Raw genomic sequence first — 19,035 nt, 5'->3', positions numbered from 1 at the left:
TCTGAATGATTGTAACACAGTTGCAATACCAGAGAAAATGTGTAGGTTGGATAAATATTTTGCGGTACCGGCGAGTACTGACGTTTTTCCTATACCTAAGAGACTTACTGAAATTGTTACTAAGGAGTGGGATAGACCCGGTGTGCCGTTCTCACCCCCTCCGATATTTAGAAAGATGTTTCCAATAGACGCCACCACACGGGACTTATGGCAAACGGTCCCTAAGGTGGAGGGAGCAGTTTCTACTTTAGCTAAGCGTACCACTATCCCGGTGGAGGATAGCTGTGCCTTTTCAGATCCAATGGATAAAAAGTTAGAGGGTTACCTTAAGAAAATGTTTGTTCAACAAGGTTTTATATTGCAACCTCTTGCATGCATTGCGCCTGTCACGGCTGCAGCAGCATTTTGGTTTGAGTCTCTGGAAGAGACACTTGAATCAGCTCCATTAGATGAGATTACACACAAGCTTAAAGCCCTTAAGTTAGCTAACTCATTTATTTCAGATGCCGTAGTACATTTAACTAAACTTACGGCTAAGAATTCCGGATTCGCCATTCAGGCACGCAGAGCACTGTGGCTAAAATCCTGGTCAGCTGACGTTACTTCTAAATCTAAATTGCTTAATATACCTTTCAAAGGGCAGACCTTATTCGGGCCCGGGTTGAAAGAAATTATCGCTGACATTACAGGAGGTAAAGGCCATGCCCTGCCTCAAGACAGAGCCAAACCTAAGGCTAGACAGTCTAATTTTCGTTCCTTTCGTAATTTCAAAGCAGGAGCAGCATCAACTTCCTCTGCACCAAAACAGGAAGGAGCTGTTGCTCGCTACAGACAAGACTGGAGACCTAACCAGTCCTGGAACAAGGGCAAGCAGGCCAGGAAACCTGCTGCTGCCCCTAAGACAGCATGAATCGAGGGCCCCCGATCCGGGAACGGATCTAGTGGGGGGCAGACTTTCTCTCTTCGCCCAGGCTTGGGCAAGAGATGTCCAGGATCCCTGGGCGTTAGAGATCATATCTCAGGGATACCTTCTAGACTTCAAATTCTTTCCCCCAAGAGGGAGATTTCATCTGTCAAGGTTGTCAAAAAACCAAATAAAGAAAGAGGCGTTTCTACGCTGCGTACAAGATCTTTTATTAATGGGAGTGATCCATCCGGTTCCGCGGTCGGAACAAGGACAAGGGTTTTACTCAAATCTGTTTGTGGTTCCCAAAAAAGAGGGAACTTTCAGGCCAATCTTGGATTTAAAGATCCTAAACAAATTCCTAAGAGTTCCATCGTTCAAAATGGAAACTATTCGGACAATTTTACCCATGATCCAAAAGGGTCAATACATGACCACAGTGGATTTAAAGGATGCTTACCTTCACATACCGATTCACAAAGATCATTACCGGTATCTAAGGTTTGCCTTTCTAGACAGGCATTACCAGTTTGTAGCTCTTCCATTCGGATTGGCTACGGCTCCGAGAATCTTCACAAAGGTTCTGGGTGCTCTTCTGGCGGTACTAAGACCGCGAGGAATTGCGGTAGCTCCGTACCTAGACGACATTCTGATACAAGCTTCAAGCTTTCAAACTGCCAAGTCTCATACAGAGTTAGTACTGGCATTTCTAAGGTCGCATGAATGGAAGGTGAACGAAAAGAAGAGTTCTCTCTTTCCACTCAAAAGAGTTCCCTTCTTGGGGACTCTTATAGATTCTGTAGAAATGAAGATTTACCTGACAGAAGACAGGTTAACAAAGCTTCAAAATGCATGCCGTGTCCTTCATTCCATTCAACACCCGTCAGTAGCTCAATGCATGGAGGTGATCGGCTTAATGGTAGCAGCAATGGACATAGTACCCTTTGCACGTCTACATCTCAGACCGCTGCAATTGTGCATGCTAAGTCAGTGGAATGGGGATTACTCAGACTTGTCCCCTACTCTGAATCTGGATCAAGAGACCAGAAATTCTCTTCTATGGTGGCTTTCTCGGCCACATCTGTCCAGGGGGATGCCATTCAGCAGGCCGGACTGGACAATTGTAACAACAGACGCCAGCCTACTAGGTTGGGGCGCTGTCTGGAATTCTCTGAAGGCTCAGGGACAATGGAATCAGGAGGAGAGTCTCCTACCAATAAACATTCTGGAATTGAGAGCAGTTCTCAATGCCCTTCTGGCTTGGCCCCAGTTAACAACTCGGGGGTTCATCAGGTTTCAGTCGGACAACATCACGACTGTAGCTTACATCAACCATCAGGGAAGGACAAGAAGCTCCCTAGCAATGATGGAAGTATCAAAGATAATTCGCTGGGCAGAGTCTCACTCTTGCCACCTGTCAGCAATCCACATCCCGGGAGTGGAGAACTGGGAGGCGGATTTCTTAAGTCGTCAGACTTTTCATTCGGGGGAGTGGGAACTTCATCCGGAGGTCTTTGCCCAAATACTTCGACGTTGGGGCAAACCAGAGATAGATCTCATGGCGTCTCGACAGAACGCCAAGCTTCCTCGTTACGGGTCCAGATCCAGGGATCCGGGAGCGGTTCTGATAGATGCTTTGACAGCACCTTGGACCTTCGGGATGGCTTATGTGTTTCCACCCTTCCCGATGCTTCCTCGATTGATTGCCAGAATCAAACAGGAGAGAGCATCAGTGATTCTAATAGTGCCTGCATGGCCACGCAGGACTTGGTATGCAGATCTAGTGGACATGTCATCCTGTCCACCTTGGTCGCTACCTCTGAAGCTGACTGCTTGGAAATTGAACGCTTGATTTTATCAAAACGTGGTTTTTCTGAGTCAGATATTGATACCTTAATACAGGCTAGGAAGCCTGTTACCAGAAAGATTTACCATAAGATATGGCGCAAATACTTATATTGGTGCGAATCCAAGAGTTACTCATGGAGTAAGGTTAGGATTCCGAGGATATTGTCTTTTCTACAAGAAGGTTTAGAAAAGGGTTTATCCGCTAGTTCCTTAAAGGGACAGATTTCAGCTCTGTCCATTCTTTTACACAAACGTCTGTCAGAAGTTCCGGACGTTCAAGCTTTTTGTCAGGCTTTAGCTAGGATCAAGCCTGTGTTTAAAACTGTTGCTCCACCATGGAGTTTGAACTTAGTTCTTAATGTTTTACAGGGGGTTCCGTTTGAACCCCTTCATTCCATTGATATCAAGTTGTTATCTTGGAAAGTTCTGTTTTTAATGGCGATTTCCTCGGCTCGAAGAGTCTCTGAGTTATCTGCCTTACATTGTGATTCTCCTTATCTGATTTTTCATTCAGACAAGGTAGTTCTGCGTACTAAACCTGGGTTCCTACCTAAGGTGGTCACTAACAGGAATATCAATCAAGAGATTGTGGTTCCATCTTTGTGTCCTAATCCTTCTTCGAAAAAGGAACGTCTGCTACACAATCTAGATGTAGTCCGTGCCCTGAAATTTTATCTACAGGCAACTAAGGATTTTCGACAAACGTCTTCCCTGTTTGTCGTTTATTCTGGTCAGAGGAGAGGTCAAAAAGCTTCGGCTACCTCTCTCTCCTTTTGGCTTCGTAGCATAATACGGTTAGCCTATGAGACTGCTGGACAGCAGCCTCCTGAAAGAATTACAGCACATTCTACTAGAGCTGTGGCTTCCACTTGGGCCTTTAAGAATGAGGCTTCTGTTGAACAGATTTGCAAGGCTGCAACTTGGTCTTCTCTTCATACTTTTTCCAAATTTTACAAATTTGACACTTTTGCTTCTTCGGAGGCTGTTTTTGGGAGAAAGGTTCTTCAGGCAGTGGTTCCTTCCGTATAAAGAGCCTGCCTGTCCCTCCCGTCATCCGTGTACTTTAGCTTTGGTATTGGTATCCCATAAGTAATGGATGATCCGTGGACTGGATACACTTAACAAGAGAAAACATAATTTATGCTTACCTGATAAATTTATTTCTCTTGTAGTGTATCCAGTCCACGGCCCGCCCTGTCACTTTAAGGCAGGTAATTTTTCAATTAAACTACAGTCACCACTGTACCCTATGGTTTTCCTTTCTCTGCATGTTTTCGGTCGAATGACTGGTAATGGCAGTTAGGGGAGGAGCTATATAGCAGCTCTGCTGGGTGAATCCTCTTGCACTTCCTGTTGGGGAGGAGTTAATATCGCATAAGTAATGGATGATCCGTGGACTGGATACACTACAAGAGAAATAAATTTATCAGGTAAGCAAAAATTATGTTTTTAAGATGCATGTGATAACCTCTACAAACCTGCACCCGGATAGTTCTTAATGGGGAACAGAACATTTTATTGCCTATCTTGCCATATAAACAATCCCCTACCTAATGTAAAATGTATATTCCCCTCTAGATAACAGGTAATTGTTGTAGACATAGCCAACACTATGTGACTTTTTGAGTTGTCCCACACTGTGAAAGAGAGCCCAGCACTCTGTCTTAGCACACAAATTGGGCAAGTGACCCTTATTTTATGTTGAAATAATTTTTATTTCGTTTTTCACAAATGGGTTAAACAAAAATCAAACATTCCATTGTTACACAGTCAATTACTTAGCTTCAAGTTCTCTTCAGCAATACCTATCACATCAGTGTATAACATATCATAGATAATCTGCGTTTCTCTCAACACTGTATTCTATTAAATTTCTACTAATCTGTAAACTCAAGGGTCCCGGCTCTCCCCCCTGCAATCCTAGGGTATGGCTTACTTAGCCAACAAACCCCTTCTCAAAGAGGCCTCATGGTGCATAATGTATGGCTCCCATTGTAGTAGGAAACTCTCTCTGTTCAGGAATTCTGCTGCTGCACTCGCCATGTTGTAGTGGTGTGAGATCTTTTGCTGTAATAGTTCAAAACTGGGAGGTGTTCCTTTCCAGAATTGGGCGATACCTAGTCTAACTATCGTACAAATCATCATAGCTATTTTGTTTAGTGAGCCCCGGGATCGGGAAATGTAACAACGCTTGTTCCATTGTCAATGTAACTCTCTTTTGATTATTATATGAATTATTGCACTCAGTAAGTTATTATTAGTGAATATTGCACTCAGTAAGTTAGATGTGTGTTCCCAGGTCTCCCTAACTTTTCTACACTCCCACCACATGTGTAGGTATGTCCTGTTCTCACCACATCCTCTGTAGCAGTATCTGGCCAATGGCACTCCCCCACCACCTGATCTCTTTGGATATAAATACCATCTAAAATCTACCTTAATTAAATTTTCCTTGTGTTGCATTTTGTGAGAAGGTTAAACCATTAGCAAGATTCTCTGTCCAAGTCTCAATTGACCATACTTTACCAGTGTCATGCTCCCATTTTGTCATAAGTTGAGATTTGTTTTCTATTGGGGATCGATTGAAAATAGTGTATAGAATAGATATCACTCCCCAAGTATGGCGATCAGAGAGGCATAGCGTTTCTAGTGTGGTGTTTGGGTAGGGTATCTCATTTCCTAAGATTTCTTGCGCTCAGTAAGTTATTATTAGTGAATATTGCACTCAGTAAGTTAGATGTGTGTTCCCAGGTCTCCCTAACTTTTCTACACTCCCACCACATGTGTAGGTATGTCCTGTTCTCACCACATCCTCTGTAGCAGTATCTGGCCAATGGCACTCCCCCACCACCTGATCTCTTTGGATATAAATACCATCTAAAATCTACCTTAATTAAATTTTCCTTGTGTTGCATTTTGTGAGAAGGTTAAACCATTAGCAAGATTCTCTGTCCAAGTCTCAATTGACCATACTTTACCAGTGTCATGCTCCCATTTTGTCATAAGTTGAGATTTGTTTTCTATTGGGGATCGATTGAAAATAGTGTATAGAATAGATATCACTCCCCAAGTATGGCGATCAGAGAGGCATAGCGTTTCTAGTGTGGTGTTTGGGTAGGGTATCTCATTTCCTAAGATTTCTTGCGCTCTAGATCTTAATTGCAAGTAGTGATTCCAAATGTTCCTATCTTCACTGTCTAATGAAGTGACCTTTATTTTAAAAGAGGAAAAATACCCAGTTACCTTCTGAAAGTGCATGGTCTGCTGAAAATAATGACATATGGTTTGTGTGGTAAACCAACACAGAAAGAAACACAGAAATTCTTAATTAAATGCTTAAAATGCAAAAAGTGTAACACTGAAGTCACAAATATGTCTGGCAAAATTGTCAACTCTGTCTGTGCACTGGTTATAATCTGTATTATCCAGTAAATGCAAATTTAAATGGGAGTTACACATTACTTTAAAGTGTTAATACACATTTTTTCCATACAGGTGGTGAGAGTCCACAATCCTTTACTCTTGGGAATTACTCTTCTCTCCGACTAGGAATAGGCAAAGATTCCCAAACCCCAAGAGCTCTATAAAAACCCCTCACACATACAATAGTTTTTACTTTGCTCCGCTATAGGTGGTTGAAGAGTGAAGCTGTGCAGTTGATTCTTCAGAGAGTGGAGTTTTCAGTGCGTGTCAGAGGGATGTATATGGGGTATGGTGTATGATTCTTTTTTTCACCTTTTGGGAATTTTTTCATAAACCCTCTATAATTGGTCGCATGAAATTGTCTTTTGCCTTCCATTATGGATCTACAATATACTCCTATTCCATAACCTCAGCTGTTATGTTTCAATACTGGTTTGGCTATCTGCTGCTTGATTGCTAGTGGACGAGTATCTAATGGTAATGTATCTTTTTGTTAACATCTAGACACTCATTTATCTATGTTTTGGGAACTTTTTATAGTTATTTATATATTTGCTAATATAAATATGGCCCTGGGACTGTTCCTTTTCACTATTCCCTTGCTGTTTTGTGCATGCTTATTATTTTTTTGTGTCGGGGTTGCGCATGTCGGGTTAATGCTTTTTTTTCCATCCAGATCTTAAGTCTCTAAATTTGATGGCATGGAAATTGAACGCTTAGTCCTTAGACATATTGGTTTCTCTTATTCTGTGATTTAAACCCTGGTTCAGGCTCGTAAGCCTGTAACTTGGAAAATCTATCACAAGGTCTGGAAAGCCTTTATTTCATGGTGTAAAAATCATGTTTTTTTCCTGGCATTCTTTCACAATTCTTAGGATTCTGCAATTTTTGCAGGATGGTCTAGATAAGGGCCTATCTGCCAGTTCTCTGAAGGGGCAGATATCTGCTCTTTCAGTTTTGTTCTTCCTGATGTTCATAGTTTTGTTCACGCTCTGGTTTGTATTAAACCTGTTATCAAGCCTATTTCTCCTCCATGGAATCTTAACCTGGTGTTAAGTGTTTTGTAGGCTCCTTTTTTGGAATATATTCATAAATTGGACATTAAACTACTTTCTTGGAAAATGTTATTTCATTTGGCTATTTCTTCTGCTAGAAGAGTTATCTGCTCTTTCTTGTGAACCTCCTTATCTGATTTTTCATCAGGATAAGGCTGTTTTACGGACGTCATTTAATTTTATTCAAACATTAGCAGAGAGATTGTTGTTCCTTCTTTGTGTCCTAATCATAAGAATGCTTCTGAGAGATCTTTACATTATTTGGATGTTGTTAGGCCATTGAAATATTACTTAGATACCACTAAGGATTTTAGATAAACTTCCAGTTAGTTTGTTGTTTTTTTCTGGTCCTAGGAAGAGTCAAAAGGCTTCTGCTCTTTATTTAGCCTCTTGATTAATACTTTTGATTCACAAAGCTTATTTGGAAGCAGGTCAGCCTCCAACACAGCAGATTACTGCTCATTCTATTAGATCAGTTGCCACTTCTTGGACTTTCAGGAATGAGGCTTCAGTTGATTAAATTTGCAAGGCAGCTTCTTGGTCTTAATTTTTATGTTTTTGCCTTTTCTAAAGCAGCCTTTGGTAGTGCTTTTTAAAAAATAATTTTCTCATTGAAAAGAGATGTTTCCATCTAATACGAGGAGAACCCACGGCTTCATTCATTACTGGGAATACAGAACCTGGCCACCAGGAGGAGGCGAAGACACCCCAGCCAAAGGCCTAAATTCCTCCCCCACTCCCCTCATTCCCCAGTCATTCTTTGCCTTTTGTCACAGGGACCTCTGGCTGCAGAGGAACCAGACTTTAGGTTTAGAATGTAGAATTTACGCTTTTTATTAAAAGAAGTGTTGGCTACTCTAGAGGTTCCAGAACCAAAATTACCAGTGGAACCTTCTATTCCTAAGCTCGATAAGGTTTATGAGGACAGGGTAGTGCCCCAGACTTTCCCGTTTCCTGTAAAGATGGCAAATATTATTAAGAACAAATGGGAGAGGCTCGGATTGTCTTTTTCCCCTTCTTCATTTAAAAAGTTGTTTCCAGTTCCAGACTCTCAACTAGAGTTGTAGGGATCCGTCCCTAAGGTAGACAGAGCTATCTCCACGCTCACTAAGCGCACTACTATCCCGCTCAAGGATAGTTTGTCTTTAAGGAATCCATGGATAAGAAATTAGAGACCCTGTTAAGAAAAAGGTTTCAACACACAGGGTTCGTTTTTCAACCTGCGGTGGCAGGAGCCACTTCCTATTGGTGTGACTCTCTTTCAGAAATGGTCGAGGTGGAGACTCCCCTCGAGGAGATATAAGAAAGAATTAGGGCCCTGAGGATTGCTAATTCATTTATTTGTGATGCTAATATGCAGATTATTCACTTGAATGCCAAGACATCAGGCTTTTCTGTTCTGGCCCGGAGGACCTTGTGGTTGAAGTCGTGGTCTGCTGACAATCTAGATTGCTTTCTCTTCCGTTTCAGAGAAAGATTCTATTTGGTCACGGGGGGCAAGGGTACCTTTCTACTGCAGGATAAGAAGAATAAACCTAAGGGTCCTAATTTTCGTCTCTTTCATACGGACAAGTCCCAACGACAGCAACCTGCTGTGAAGCCCGAGCAGTCCAAGGGATCTTGGAAGCCTTCTCAGTCTTGGAATAAAACCAAGCAGAGCAAGAAGCCTGCTGAGACAAAATCAACATGAAGGGGAGGCCCCCGATCCGTCTCTGGATCTCGTAGGGGCAGATTATCACAGAGGCTTGGATGAGAGACGTACAGGATCCTTGGGTCCTGGAAGTTGTTGCCCAGGGGTACAGGATAGGTTTCAAAACCAGGGGCAGATTCCTCTTGTCAAATCTATCGACAAAACCAGAGAAACAAGATGCCTTTCTAAAGTGTGTGAGGGATCTCTCCTTTCTAGGAGTAATTGTACCGGTACCTCTAGCAGAAAGGGGTCTAGGGTACTATTCAAACCTTTTTGTGGTCCCAAAGAAGGAGGGCACGTTTCACCCGATTCTGGACCTCAAGTGTTTAAACAAGTTTCTCTCAGTTCCATTGTTCAAAATGGAGACGATAAGGTCTATACTGCCCCTAGTTCAAGAGGGTCAGTTTATGACTACGATAGACTTGAAGGACGCTTACCTTCATGTGCCAATACACAAGGATCACTTCAGGTTCTTAAGGTTCGCTTTTCTGGATCAGCACTTCCAGTTTGTAGCTCTTCCCTTCGGGCTGGCTACTGCTCCAAGAATCTTCACGAAGGTTCTGGGTGCTCTTCGCGCGGTGGCGAGATCCAGAGGAATAGCAGTAGCTCATTATCTGGATGACATCCTGGTTCAGGCTCCGTCCTCCTGGGTAGCAGAGTAACATTCTAGAGCCCTTCTTCTGCTGCAATCTCATGGTTGGAAGATAAACTCAGGAAAGAGTTCTCTGGTCCCCAGTACCAGTGTGGTGTTCCTGGGCACGATAATGGACTCCATAGCCATGAAAATATTCCTTACAGATCAGAGACGTTGCAAGCTTGTCTCCAACTGTCTTGCCCTTCAATCCTCCTCAAGGCCATCAGTGGCCCAGTGCATGGAGGTGATTGGGCTCATGGTATTCACTATAGATGTCATTCCATTCGCCAGATTCCATCTGAGGCCTCTTCAGCTATGCATGCTGAGGCAGTGAAACGGCGATCATTCGGACTTATCCCAACTGATCTCCCTGGACAACGGGTCAAGGGAATAACTCTTGGTGGCTAAATCCAGATCAGCTGTCCCAGGGGACATCCTACCTCACACCATCTTGGGAGATTGTGACTACAGACGCGAGTCTCTCAGGTTGGGGAGCAGTTTGGGGTGCCAGGAAGGCACAGGGCAGGTGGAATAGGAAGGAGTCTCTTCTCCCGATCAACATCCTGGAACTTCTGGTGATCTTCAACGCTCTGGGGGCTTGGCCTCTCCTAGGGTCAGCCAAGTTCATCAGATTCCAGTCGGACAACATTACCTCGGTGGCTTTCATCAACCATCAGGGGGGGACGAGAAGCTCACTAGCCATGAGGGAAGTTTCTCGGATTCTGGAGTGGGCAGAGGCCCACGACTGCTCGCTATTAGCGATCCACAAGCCGGGTGTAGCCAACTTGGAAGCAGATTTTCTCAGCAGTCATTTCATCCGGGGGAATGGTCTCTTCACCCCGAAGTGTTTGCGGAGATTTACAACAGTTGGGGGACTCCGGAGATAGATCTCACGGCGTCCAGACTCAACTTTAAGCTACCCAAATACGGGTCGAAGTCCAGGGATCCCGAGGCAGAGCTGATCGATGCCTTAGCAGTGCCTTGGGGCTTCAACCTGGTTTACATATTTCCTCCCTTACCATTTCTACCTCGTGTAGTGGCATGCATCAAACAGGAGCAAGCATCAACTATTCTGATTGCTCCGTCGTGGCCGCGGAGGATGTGGTTTGCGGATCTAGTTGGGATGACATTGTCCCCTCTGTGGAGGTTGCTCTGTCACAGGGATCTGCTGGTACAGGGTCCCTTTGTGCATCAGAATCTAGATTCTCTAAGGCTGACTGCGTCTAGTCTTAGCCAGAAGAGGATTTTCTGAGAGGGTAATTGATATTCTCATTCAAGCCGGAAAGCCGGTCACCCGTTGCATCTATCATAAGGTGTGGAGGACCTACTTACTCTGGTGTGAATCTCGTGGATATTCCTGGCATAAGGTCAGGGTATCCAGAATTCTTTCCTTCCTCCAGGATGGTTTGGAGAAGGGACATGCCGCCAGTTCCTTAAGGGGATAGATTTTGGCACTATCTGTGTTGTTACACAAGAAGCTCGCTGAGCTCCCTGATGTAAAGTCTTTTGTACAGGCTCTGTCCAGGATCAGGCCTGTGTTTAGACATTCTGCTCCTCCTTGGAGTCTGAATCTGGTTCTGAAGGTTTTGCAGGGGGCTCCATTCGAGCCTATGCATTCTCTTGACATTAAGACTCTGTCTTGGAAGGTTCTTTTTCTACTAGCCATTGCCTCGGCTTGCAGGTTGTCTGAATTAGCGGCCTTGCAATGTGAGCATCATTACAGATAAGGCCGTTCTTCGCACTGCACTGGGATTTCTCCCTAAGTTGGTGTCTGATCGTAAAATTAATCAGGATATTGTGGTTCCTTCCTTTTGTCCTTCGGAGGAATGGTTACCTCAAAACTTGGATGTGGTTCGAGCCTTGAAATTCTATCTCCAGGCTACAAAGGATTTCAGACAAACCTCAGCTTTGTTTGTTGTCTATTCAGGGAAGCGTAAGGCGCAGAAGGCTTCTTCCACTTCTTTATCCTTTTGGCTGAGGAGCTTGATTCGTTAGCCTACGAGACAGCAGGACATAAGCCTCCTCAGAGAATTACGGGTCACTCAACTAGAGCTGTGGCTTCTTCTTGGGCCTTTAAGAATGAGGCCTCTATGGAGCAGATTTGTAAGGCAGTTACCTGGTCCTCCTTACACACTTTTACAAAGTTTTACAAATTTGACGTTTTTGCTTCGGCTGAAGCTGTTTTTGGGAGAAAGGTTTTACAGGCTGTGGTGCCCTCTGATTAGGGACCGCCTTTCTTTTTACCCTCCCTTTCTTCATTCAGTCTCTTCTAGAGCTTGGGTATTTGTTTCCCACAAGTAATGAATGAAGCTATGGACTCTCCTCGTATTAGATGGAAAACATAAATTATGCTTACCTGAAAATGTAATTTCCACCGTTACGAGGAGAGTCCACGGCTCCCGTCCGGCTCTCCGTTGGGCGTACCTAAATTTCTCCAACATAGGTGTGTCCGGTCCACGGCGTCATCCTTACTTGTGGGATATTCTCTTCCCCAACAGGAAATGGCAAAGAGCCCAGCAAAGCTGGTCACATGATCCCTCCTAGGCTCCGCCTACCCCAGTCATTCTCTTTGCCGTTGTACAGGCAACATCTCCACGGAGATGGCTTAGAGTTTTTTAGTGTTTAACTGTAGTTTTTATTATTCAATCAAGAGTTTGTTATTTTAAAATAGTGCTGGTATGTACTATTTACTCAGAAACAGAAAAGAGATGAAGATTTCTGTTTGTATGAGGAAAATGATTTTAGCACCGTAACTAAAATCCATGGCTGTTCCACACAGGACTGTTGAGAGCAATTAACTTCAGTTGGGGGAACAGTGTGCAGTCTCTTGCTGCTTGAGGTATGACACATTCTAACAAGACGATGTAATGCTGGAAGCTGTCATTTTTCCCTATGGGATCCGGTAAGCCATGTTTATTACGATGGTAAATAAGGGCTTCACAAGGGCTTATTAAGATTGTAGACTTTTCTGGGCTAAATCGATTCAGTTTTAAAACATATTTAGCTTTGAGGAATCATTTTATCTGGGTATATTGATATTATAAATATCGGCAGGCACTGTATTAGACACCTTATTTCTCTGGGGCTTTCCCAAAGCATAAGCAGAGCCTCATTTTCGCGCCGGTGTGGCACACTTGTTTTTGAGAGGCATGGCATGCAGTCGCATGTGAGAGGAGCTCTGATACTTAGAAAAGACTTTCTGAAGGCGTCATTTGGTATCGTATTCCCCTTTGGGTTTGGTTGGGTCTCAGCAAAGCAGATACCAGGGACTGTAAAGGGGTTAAAGTGTTAAAACGGCTCCGGTTCCGTTATTTTAAGGGTTAAAGCTTCCAAATTTGGTGTGCAATACTTTTAAGGCTTTAAGACACTGTGGTGAAAATTTGGTGAATTTTGTACAATTCCTTCATGTTTTTTCGCAATTGCAGTAATAAAGTGTGTTCAGTTTAAAATTTAAAGTGACAGTAACGGTTTTATTTTAAAACGTTTTTTGTACTTTATTATCAAGTTTATGCCTGTTTAACATGTCTGAACTACCAGATAGACTGTGTTCTGAATGTGGGGAAGCCAGAATTCCTGTTCATTTAAATAAATGTGATTTATGTGATAATGACAATGATGCCCAAGATGATTCCTCAAGTGAGGGGAGTAAGCATGGTACTGCATCATTCCCTCCTTCGTCTACACGAGTCTTGCCCACTCAGGAGGCCCCTAGTACATCTAGCGCGCCAATACTCCTTACTATGCAACAATTAACGGCTGTAATGGATAATTCTGTCAAAAACATTTTAGCCAAAATGAACCCTTGTCAGCGTAAGCGTGGCTGCTCTGTTTTAGTTACTGAAGAGCATGACGACGCTGATATTAATATCTCTGAAGGGCCCCTAACTCAATCTGAGGGGGCCAGGGAGGTTTTGTCTGAGGGAGAAATTACTGATTCAGGGAACATTTCTCAACAGGTTGAACCTGATGTAATTGCATTTAAATTTAAGTTGGAACATCTCCGCATTCTGCTTAAGGAGGTATTATCCACTCTGGATGATTGTGAAAAGTTGGTCATCCCAGAGAAACTATGTAAAATGGACAAGTTCCTAGAGGTGCCGGAGCTCCCAGAAGCTTTTCCTATACCCAAGCGGGTGGCGGACATTGTTAATAAAGAATGGGAAAGGCCCGGTATTCCTTTCGTCCCTCCCCCCATATTTAAAAAATTGTTTCCTATGGTCGACCCCAGAAAGGACTTATGGCAGACAGTCCCCAAGGTCGAGGGAGCGGTTTCTACTTTAAACAAACGCACCACTATACCCATAGAGGATAGTTGCGCTTTCAAAGATCCTATGGATAAAAAATTAGAAGGTTTGCTTAAAAAGATGTTTGTTCAGCAGGGTTACCTTCTACAACCAATTTCATGCATTGTCCCTGTCACTACAGCCGCATGCTTCTGGTTTGATGAGCTGATAAAGGCGCTCGATAGTGATTCTCCTCCTTATGAGGAGATTATGGACAGAATCAATGCTCTCAAATTGGCTAATTCTTTCACCCTAGACGCCACTTTGCAATTGGCTAGGTTAGCGGCTAAGAATTCTGGGTTTGCTATTGTGGCGCGCAGAGCGCTTTGGTTGAAATCTTGGTCGGCTGATGCGTCTTCCAAGAACAAGCTACTAAACATTCCTTTCAAGGGGAAAACGCTGTTTGGCCCTGACTTGAAAGAGATTATCTCGGATATCACTGGGGGTAAGGGTCACGCCCTTCCTCAGGATCGGCCTTTCAAGGCGAAAAATAGACCTAATTTTCGTCCCTTTCGTAAAAACGGACCAGCCCAAAGTGCTACGTCCTCTAAGCAAGAGGGTAATACTTCTCAAGCCAAGCCAGCTTGGAGACCAATGCAAGGCTGGAACAAGGGAAAGCAGGCCAAGAAACCTGCCACTGCTACCAAGACAGCATGAAATATTGGCCCCCGATCCGGGACCGGATCTGGTGGGGGGCAGACTCTCTTTCTTCGCTCAGGCTTGGGCAAGAGATGTTCTGGATCCTTGGGCGCTAGAAATAGTCTCCCAGGGTTATCTTCTGGAATTCAAGGGACTTCCCCCAAGGGGGAGGTTCCACAGGTCTCAGTTGTCTTCAGACCACATAAAAAGACAGGCGTTCTTACATTGTGTAGAAGACCTGTTAAAAATGGGAGTGATTCATCCCGTTCCACTAAGAGAACAAGGGATGGGGTTCTACTCCAATCTGTTCATAGTTCCCAAAAAAGAGGGAACGTTCAGACCAATCTTAGATCTCAAGATCTTAAACAAGTTTCTCAAGGTTCCATCTTTCAAGATGGAAACCATTCGAACTATTCTTCCTTCCATCCAGGAGGGTCAATTCATGACCACGGTGGATTTAAAGGATGCGTATCTACATATTCCTATCCACAAGGAACATCATCGGTTCCTAAGGTTCGCATTCCTGGACAAACATTACCAGTTCGTGGCGCTTCCTTTCGGATTAGCCACTGCTCCAAGGATTTTCACAAAGGTACTAGGGTCCCTTCTAGCGGTGCTAAGACCAAGGGGCATTGCAGTAGTACCTTACCTGGACGACATTCTGATTCAAGCGTCGTCCCTTCCTCAAGCAAAGGCTCACACGGACATTGTCCTGGCCTTTCTCAGATCTCACGGCTGGAAAGTGAACGTGGAAAAGAGTTCTCTATCCCCGTCAACAAGGGTTCCCTTCTTGGGAACAATTATAGACTCCTTAGAAATGAGGATCTTTCTAACAGAGGCAAGAAAAACAAAACTTCTAGACTCTTGTCGGATACTTCATTCTGTTCCTCTTCCTTCCATAGCTCAGTGCATGGAAGTGATCGGGTTGATGGTGGCGGCAATGGACATAGTTCCTTTTGCGCGCATTCATCTAAGACCATTACAACTGTGCATGCTCAGTCAGTGGAATGGGGACTATACAGACTTGTCTCCGAAGATACAAGTAAATCAGAGGACCAGAGACTCACTCCGTTGGTGGCTGTCCCTGGACAATCTGTCTCAAGGGATGACGTTCCGCAGACCAGAGTGGGTCATTGTCACGACCGACGCCAGTCTGATGGGCTGGGGCGCGGTCTGGGGATCCCTGAAAGCTCAGGGTCTTTGGTCTCGGGAAGAATCTCTTCTACCGATAAATATTCTGGAACTGAGAGCGATATTCAATGCTCTCAAGGCCTGGCCTCGGCTAGCGAGGACCAAGTTCATACGGTTTCAATCAGACAACATGACAACTGTTGCGTACATCAACCATCAGGGGGGAACAAGGAGTTCCCTAGCGATGGAAGAAGTGACCAAAATCATTCTATGGGCGGAGTCTCACTCCTGCCACCTGTCCGCTATCCACATCCCAGGAGTGGAAAATTGGGAAGCGGATTTTCTGAGTCGTCAGACATTGCATCCGGGGGAGTGGGAACTCCATCCGGAAATCTTTGCCCAAGTCACTCACCTGTGGGGCATTCCAGACATGGATCTGATGGCCTCTCGTCAGAACTTCAAAGTTCCTTGCTACGGGGCCAGATCCAGGGATCCCAAGGCGGCTCTAGTGGATGCACTAGTAGCACCTTGGACCTTCAAACTAGCTTATGTGTTCCCGCCATTTCCTCTCATCCCCAGGCTGGTAGCCAGGATCAATCAGGAGAGGGCGTCGGTGATCTTGATAGCTCCTGCGTGGCCACGCAGGACTTGGTATGCAGATCTGGTGAATATGTCATCGGCTCCACCTTGGAAGCTACCTTTGAGACGAGACCTTCTTGTTCAGGGTCCGTTCGAACATCCGAATCTGGTTTCACTCCAGCTGACTGCTTGGAGATTGAACGCTTGATTTTATCGAAGCGAGGATTCTCAGATTCTGTTATCGATACTCTTGTTCAGGCCAGAAAGCCTGTAACTAGAAAGATTTACCACAAAATTTGGAAAAAATATATCTGTTGGTGTGAATCTAAAGGATTCCCTTGGGACAAGGTTAAGATTCCTAGGATTCTATCCTTCCTTCAAGAAGGATTGGAAAAAGGATTATCTGCAAGTTCCCTGAAGGGACAGATTTCTGCCTTGTCGGTATTACTTCACAAGAAGCTGGCAGCTGTGCCAGATGTTCAAGCCTTTGTTCAGGCTCTGGTTAGAATCAAGCCTGTTTACAAACCTTTGACTCCTCCTTGGAGTCTCAATTTAGTTCTTTCAGTTCTTCAGGGGGTACCGTTTGAACCCTTACATTCCGTTGATATTAAGTTATTATCTTGGAAAGTTTTGTTTTTAGTTGCGATTTCTTCTGCTAGAAGAGTCTCAGAATTATCTGCTCTGCAGTGTTCTCCTCCTTATCTGGTGTTCCATGCAGATAAGGTGGTTTTACGTACTAAACCTGGTTTTCTTCCAAAAGTTGTTTCTAACAAAAACATTAACCAGGAGATTATCGTACCTTCTCTGTGTCCAAAACCAGTTTCAAAGAAGGAACGTTTGTTGCACAATTTGGATGTTGTTCGCGCTCTAAAATTCTATTTAGATGCTACAAAGGATTTTAGACAAACATCTTCCTTGTTTGTTGTTTATTCTGGTAAAAGGAGAGGTCAAAAAGCAACTTCTACCTCTCTCTCTTTTTGGATTAAAAGCATCATCAGATTGGCTTACGAGACTGCCGGATGGCAGCCTCCCGAAAGAATCACAGCTCACTCCACTAGGGCTGTGGCTTCCACATGGGCCTTCAAGAACGAGGCTTCTGTTGATCAGATATGTAGGGCAGCGACTTGGTCTTCACTGCACACTTTTACCAAATTTTACAAGTTTGATACTTTTGCTTCTTCTGAGGCTATTTTTGGGAGAAAGGTTTTGCAAGCCGTGGTGCCTTCCATTTAGGTGACCTGATTTGCTCCCTCCCTTCATCCGTGTCCTAAAGCTTTGGTATTGGTTCCCACAAGTAAGGATGACGCCGTGGACCGGACACACCTATGTTGGAGAAAACAGAATTTATGTTTACCTGATAAATTTCTTTCTCCAACGGTGTGTCCGGTCCACGGCCCGCCCTGGTTTTTTTAATCAGGTCTGATAATTTATTTTCTTTAACTACAGTCACCACGGTACCATATGGTTTCTCCTATGCAAATATTCCTCCTTAACGTCGGTCGAATGACTGGGGTAGGCGGAGCCTAGGAGGGATCATGTGACCAGCTTTGCTGGGCTCTTTGCCATTTCCTGTTGGGGAAGAGAATATCCCACAAGTAAGGATGACGCCGTGGACCGGACACACCGTTGGAGAAAGAAATTTATCAGGTAAACATAAATTCTGTTTTCTTTTGCTTTCCTACAGACATCATTTATACCCTGATATTTCTCCTACTGTTCCTTGTTCCCTCGACAGAATGACTGGGGAATGAGGGGAGTGTGGGAGGTATTTAGGCCTTTTGGCTGGGGTGTCTTTGCCTCCTCCTGGTGGCCAGGTTCTGTATTCCCACAAGTAATGAATGAAGCCATGGACTCTCCTCATAACGATGAAAATAAAATTATCAGGTAAGCATGATTTATGTTTTTTAAATCCCTCCCTTTATGTTATTACTTGTGGACTCCACAGCTTGAGTATTAGTTTCCAAGAGTAAAGGATCGTGGACCACCGGTATGAAAGAAAACATTATTTATACTTACCTGATGAATACATTTCTTTCATGGTGGTGAGAGTCCACAAAACCCCACCCTTGTGTTTTTTGCGGTTAGTTTTTTCTTCAGCACATCTTTTTCCCTTGCTCCTTTTATGGCTCTTATTCCTCTTTCCTACCTCACGTGCTTGGCTATACATTAGACTAAGGTATGTGGGAGGGATTTTATAGAGCTCTCGGGTTTGGGAATCTTTGCCTCCTCCTAGTGGTAGAGAAGAGTACTTCCCAAGAGTAAAGGATTGTGGACTCTCACCACCATGAAAGAAAGAAATTTATCAGGTAAGCATACATTTGTTTTGTTTTTTTTGCTTTCTATCTTGGTCCTTTCTCACTCAAAACTCATATTAAGGTGCTGAAAAGCAGTATATTAAAAATATCTGCTGAAATTAAATTTCTTGATTTGATTTGTGTTCTTAAACATTATTTCTTTGCTGCCAAATGTTGAAAAAAAATCCTTTACAATTCCAATTCCTATTCTCTACAAGACCTGAGAGCCTGCCTCATTTATTCTTCACACTACCACTTTCAGGAAGCATATCAGATGACAACCTCATTTTTCTTACAGCTATTTGTATTCCAAATGAGTAAGCCTGTGCAACATTCAGAAGTCGTGACTGCTTTGTAACAGTTTCTATCTAATATGCTTTATCAGGTCACCACAAACGATTACTCTTGCAGAACAATAGACACATATATGTATTAAAAATGCTTTTTGCTAATCACATTTATATGGCATGTTTAAGTTTATTCTTTAAATACTGTATGTGACAGGTATTTTTTCTATTTGTAGCATATAACTAGTATACATGATTAAAGGAATAC

General features: G+C 43.7%; 1 protein-coding gene across 6 annotated transcripts in view; it reads left to right on the top strand.

Moving 5' to 3' along the window:
* NBEAL1 (neurobeachin like 1) overlaps positions 1-19,035 on the top strand; it is a 759,124-nt gene that overhangs the window by 644,768 nt on the left and 95,321 nt on the right. The gene's annotated exons all lie outside the window — the stretch shown is intronic.

The sequence above is a fragment of the Bombina bombina genome, chromosome 1 (assembly GCF_027579735.1).
Source record: "Bombina bombina isolate aBomBom1 chromosome 1, aBomBom1.pri, whole genome shotgun sequence".
Taxonomy (NCBI): domain Eukaryota; kingdom Metazoa; phylum Chordata; class Amphibia; order Anura; family Bombinatoridae; genus Bombina; species Bombina bombina.
This window is presented reverse-complemented; position numbering and strand designations above follow the sequence as displayed.